Source organism: Prosopis cineraria, unplaced genomic scaffold (assembly GCF_029017545.1).
Source record: "Prosopis cineraria cultivar Desert tree isolate PC_DT_omini unplaced genomic scaffold, ASM2901754v1 PC12, whole genome shotgun sequence".
In the NCBI taxonomy this organism is placed as follows: domain Eukaryota; kingdom Viridiplantae; phylum Streptophyta; class Magnoliopsida; order Fabales; family Fabaceae; genus Prosopis; species Prosopis cineraria.
This window is the reverse complement of record NW_026555343.1, coordinates 20,141,546-20,147,769: the sequence shown is the minus strand read 5'-3', so window position 1 is coordinate 20,147,769 and position 6,224 is coordinate 20,141,546. Positions and strand designations below refer to the sequence as shown.

At 36.5% G+C, this 6,224-nt stretch overlaps 1 non-coding gene across 1 annotated transcript; it reads left to right on the top strand.

Moving 5' to 3' along the window:
- The first annotated feature begins 202 nt into the window (after positions 1 to 202).
- On the top strand, positions 203 to 309 carry LOC129289709 (small nucleolar RNA R71). The gene has a single exon (XR_008588200.1). It is a non-coding gene; the product is annotated as a small nucleolar RNA R71 (small nucleolar RNA).
- Positions 310 to 6,224: the final 5,915 nt, after the last annotated feature.

Below are 6,224 nucleotides of genomic sequence, written 5' to 3'. Positions count from 1 at the left end.
AAGAACTGAGGAACCTACCATATTCACATTTCTCTTTTCCCTTGTAGAGTATTGAGCACCACTTGAAGCCATCTTGTCAATTAGTTCCCAAGCCTTTAAGGAAGTGAGGTCAATCAAGCATCCACCACTAGCGGCATCAATGTTAACTTTGTCTCTTGGAATCAAGCCCTCATAGAAATATTGGACTAAATTCTCACTAGAAATTTGATGGTGTGGGCATTTAGCCAAAAGGCCTTGGAATCTAGTCCAATACTCATAGAGACTCTCATCCTCTCCTTGTTGGACCCCATAGATTTGCTTTCTCAAATTGGTGACCTTGGAATTTGGAAAGAATTTATCTAAGAAGAGTCTTCTTAGCTCGCCCATGTGCTCACTTTCACATAAGAAGGGTAGTTGAAATACCATTCCTTTGCTAAACCTTCAAGAGAAAATACAAAAGCCTTAGCTTGAACATCATCAACATTTACATGCATAGGCTTCATAGTATCACAAACCAATAGGAAAGTATGCAAAAACCTATGACAATCCTCTCCTGGTAACCCATGAAATTTAGGCAATGCATTAATCAAGGAGGATTTAATTTCAAATTGAACATTAGTAGGAGGAACATATAAGCCATAAGGATTATCATGCCAATTAGGTTGAGTTAATTGCCTAATGCTCCTCTCCTCTCTAGGGTTATGCAAGCCTTCAAATTCATTATTAACATGGCCATCATCATGCAAATTCTCATTCCCATTCCCATGGCCCTCATTATGCACATGCTCATGTCCTAAGATACCTTCCATTGTTGAATTACAAACCAAATGAGAATCAAGAATAGGTTGTGATCTTCTCAATCTAGAAATAGTCCTTTCAATTTCTGGATCTAATTCAACAAAAGAGGTATGTTTTCTTCGGGTCATGCACTAATCAAGCTCAAGAAAATTAAGAACAAAGAACAAGCTAAACTAAAATGCAAATCAACATGAAACAATTCAAAACACACAAAAGCAAGAGAAATAATTTTTTTTTATTTTTTTTATTAAACTCAATAGCAACAAAATGAAAAAAAAATAACACCAAACAAGTAGAAAGAGAGTTAGAAATGCTCAATCAAGAAGCTTTGGCAATTCTGGAATTCGCACAGTAGGCTCTCTGGAGACAGTGAACTTGTGAATTTTCTATCAGCAAATCCACATGATAAATTCCCCTGAAACTTTTATGAGAAACACAAGAGATATACAGGAAAATTATATAAAACTTTTAGATTAAAAATCCTTCCCAATCGTTCCCAGAATTTTTCACAAGTTGGTCCTCAAGTCTGGAGAAACAGGATTTCGTCCAGAAGACCTTCAGAGCTTCTAACAAACTTTCAAATAGGAAAATGGAAAAATTGAAGAAAATCCTAAACACAAGAAACAAAGATAAGACAGCGATAAGAAAAATGAAACTGGAATCAATCAATTTGAACGCACAAAGAGGAAGATATGCTAACTCAAAATTGAAACAGGGTTTTGGAATCCTCTGTAATGGCTCCCTGGACCTTGTTAGATTGTAAAATTTCCACAGGACACTTCCCACGTCCAAAATTGACCAAACCAATTTTAAAGTGAAGCTAGGATATAGAGCTTTCAATGAAATAAATTTCAAGTTCAAATTCCCTCAGACTCATTCCCAGTTAATTTTTCAATTTCAGACAGAGACACTAGAAACAGAGTATTTTCAGCTCTACACCAAACCAACGAAAATTGCATTAATTTTTTTTTCTTTTTCAAAACAGAATAAAAACACTCAAAACACACAAAAAACACTAAACAAAACACAAAACACAAATTTTTATAATTTTTCAAAAAAATTTTCAGGAACACTAAAAATGTAAATTAAGTACTAAACAACCTTAGAATTAAACTTAAACCATTCCCCGGCAACGGCGCCAAAATTTTGATAGGAAATTAGTCGCTTATCCTCAAAATTACACTAAAGCTAACCCTAATGCAATATAGGGCCAACCCTAGGTCATCTCCCAAGGAATGGTTTTAAGTCTAATTGAAAGTTATCTAGTGAAATAAATCAACCAAAGTTTGTAGGAATTTAGTTATCTAGCTAATTATCTAAACTAATTACCTAATATGCAAGTAATTAAAATGCTAGTGAAAGTGAGTGAAATGAACTTCCCTTTTTACAATAATGGAACCCTAGAGATTAGTTGATTTTGGACTCATTATCTTCTCATGATTAGGCTAAGTTTAGCTTCCCTTTCCTCTTGACTAAAGCTGTCATGACTTAAGAAAATTATCCTAAGCCAATTAACCTAATTAGCTAACCTCCCTAGGTCTTAGATTAAAGTCCCTAGTTCAATTAACCAATTGGTGAAGACATTAGCCAAGTGATTCACTCAAAATCCTCTCTCAACAGCCATGGTCAAACACATAAATTGAGCAACCACAAGATTATGTCAAGCTACTCAACAACACAAGCATTAACACCACAAGATTATGCAATATTAACACAAGAAATTCACTAATTGAAAAACACAAGATTATGTGCCAAACAAAGAGTGGCAAAATTCAGTCATGGCTGTCCAAGGAAGAAATTAAATGAAACAATCCTCTCTCTTTACATCAACATCAAATTCAAATTAGAATTTATAAGCTAAGATGATTAAACCCTAGATTAAGGAATCTAACCATCTAGTAAAAAGAGAAGAGGATAGGAAACAAAAGAACTTAGCCAATTTGAAGCTCAAGACTCATCCTCCATCTTCATCTCTCTAGGATTCCACAAAGAAACTTAGCCAATCTTCATCTTCAAGAACCCTAGTGATTGCTTGTGAAGGCCAAACTCCATAGCTCTTGAATGATGGAAATGAGCTTCAATCCTTGTGAAAATGGAAGGGATGGAACGAAAATGAAGAGAGGAGAAGAATGGTATGAGTTTTGTGGAGGTTTGGTGGCTGAAAATGGAGGTTAGGGTGCTGGAAAATGAAGAACAAAAGAGAGAAAATGAAGAACACTATGAACAAGAGAGAGAGAATGTGGAAGATGAATGAGATATGTGTTGGATCCCATTTGAGACTTAAAATGGCGTGCTCCTTGGTGTCTCCCATCAGCTGAAGCTTAATTAAAATAAGGAAAAAGAAATTAAAATGTAAATGGGAGCCTTGTCACACTTGCAAGGTGGCAACTTCCTATTGGTTTGTAGATGATTCCAATGTGTGCCTAATTTCCCATGTGTCATCCACATCATTTTAGCTGATCTAATCCCTCAAAATAATCATAATTCACGTGCAAACCATCAGCCATTGTCCTCAAGGAGTGTTGACCTCAATTGCCCAATTGATGCACAAGTCACATGCCACCTATGTCACATAAATCACATAATTCAATTAAATAGCATATGATATAATAAAATCTAATTCATGTCCAGAATTAAATTCATAATTAGAAGGGAGAATTTATTAAATTAACCAAGTTTTAGGCTGCACAAAATTATATAAAAATTTTCACACAAAGGCAAACCAAAAACTAGGACAAACTAAGACACTTAAGAAAGTGTTGACTTTTTTATTTAATTACTCCCAAACTAAAATGAATTTTAAAAATATAATTTCACCATTCATCAACTGGACATAAAATGCACTTTGTCAATTTTTCTTGTACATTTTCTCAAAAGTTCATTTTTTGGACCAAAATGCCCCTAGTGCACTGATATTAGAAACTTAGGCAAAGTTCCAAATCTAATGCAATGTGTGCACTTGAAGGTGATAAATCATTAATAAAATGGTCCTAATTGACAAATAAAAGTGGGTAACAAATGTGTTCTATCAGACAGGCACTCACCAAAAGCCCTATATGGCTAGGCACTTCCTTACCGATCAAAGCACCAAAAGCCCTACATGGCTAGGCACTTCCTTACCGTTCAAAGCCCTGTAAAGACATGTACTCACTAAAAGCCCTACATGGCTAGGCACTTCCTTACCGATCAAAACCCTGTAAAGACAGGCACTCACCAAAAGCTCTACATGGCTAGGCACTTCCTTACCTATCAAAGCTCTATAAAGACAGGCACTCACCAAAAGCCCTACATGGCTAGGCACTTCCTTATCGATCAAAGCCTTGTAGAGATAGGCATTCACCAAAAGCCCTACATGGCTAGGCACTTCCTTACCGATCAAAACCCTGTAAAGACATGCACTCACCAAAAGCCCTACATTGCTAGGCACTTCCTTACTGTTCAAAGCCCTGTAAAGATAGGCACTCACCCAAAGCCCTACATAGCTAGGCACTTCCTTACCGTTCAAAGCCCTGTAAAGACAGGCACTCACCAAAAGCCCAACATGGCTAGGCACTTCCTTACCGATCAAAGCCCTGTAAAGACAGGCACTCACCAAAAGCCCTACATGGCTAGGCACTTCCTTGCCGATCAAAGCCCTTTAGGGAGAGGTGTTCTTGAGTAGATGCCTCTTTCCTGATAAGAATGTCATCTTATAAAATCCTCACTTAGAAAAGCAAATGGAGATAAGTGTCTAGCCAACATATATTTGATTTGGGTCATGGTTAATTGTTTACGACATCTTGCTAAAAAAAATCATCATCTTGTCATTGTGTTTGTTATCTAATAGTCTTGCATGTAATCATATCTTGTCGTGTTAGGGGGATTTAAGTCTTCTCATAGGTATTGCATGGCCAACCAAAATACATGTTCTATCTTTACTTGCTACTTGTGTAAGAATTCAAAACCACACTTTTTCATATACTTACATAAGAAATAAGTAAAGAAGGGCAACTTTGAACACTATATTTCGTCTGAGCATTTTTTATTTAATATTAATAAATAACTAAAAAAATATACAAAAAAAAAGATTAAAATAGTAATAATTTAAATAAATAATAATCTTACTTAAATCTCTATAAATTTTTCCGAAACTATCACAACCATTCAAGATAAAAAAAACTAACTTTGAAAAGTCAACTCTTCTTGAATTTTTTCTTTCTTCAAACTTTGCTATCTTCCAAAAAACAAGTTTTTATTTCAAAATCAGATTTTATTTTCTTAAAAAAGAGAGAGAGAGAGAGAGAGAACAAAGAATTATTACTAGTACTACTATTATTATTATTATTTAAAAAAAGGGGAGAATAGGATAATCACATAAACTGATGGGTTAAAAGCTTAACCCATCAGTCTCAGCCAATTCTCGCTGAAGACCTGTAAAAGAACATACAGAGAAAGGCAGATGGGAAGAAGAAAGAAGATCATAGCATGCTGAGGCAGGACAAAAACACAGAGCAGAAAGGAAAAAAGGGAAGAGAGCACACGTAAGGAAGTAGGCCAGAGATGAAGAAGACCAGAAGCGTGAGCAGAAAACGCGGAGGAATAAAGACTGAGGTTGAAAATGCAAAAACAGGGCAGAGAAATGTTAAAACACTAAAAAAAAGAGAGAAGAGAAATAGATCCTCTCCAGCTAGCCACAGCAGCCTGCACGCACAAAATACACACAAAGAAAGCAGAAGCATGGACGTAGAAGACAGGGAAAAGAGAACAAACACACACATACACTTTTGGTTGAGCATGGAAAAGGCAAAACAGAGCAGAAGGAGCAGCAAGCAACCAGAACACGCGCACACACACTTTCGGCTAATAGGAGAAAAAGAAATAGAACCAGGAACACACACATTCATGCAGCATATGGAAGAATAGAGAAAGAAGACTAGAAAGGCACACACACGAAAGATAGAGACAGGGGAGGTCAGGTGCATGAAAATGCAATGAAAAAAGGGGAAAAAGTAAAAACATAGAGAAGGCGAGACAGTAGCTAAAGCATATGAAGAGCAAATAGCAGGTAAATAATCATAACTTCAAAAAAAGCATCCCTCCTATCCTCTATATAAAGCTAAGATAGAGAAAGAGAGGGAAGAGGGACAGACGAGAGCAGTATACTGAGAAGAAGGTAGAAGGAAGAGCATCGAGACTGAGAGGAAGAGACAGACGGAAGGGACACAGACGGAGGAGCTATTTTGGCTAGGAAAAACAGGAGAAAACGGAGAGAGAACTGAGACGAGAAGGAGAGAGAGTTGAGAGGGGAAGAGAGTGAAACGAAACCAGAAGTTAACACTAAAAGAAGAAGCACACAACAAACACAGAAACAAAGCAAGCACCGTCAATGGCTTATCAGATGAAGGACACGTAAATTTTGCATGCACTGAGACAAAGCTAGAGCTGACACTAAGACAAAACCAAAGTTG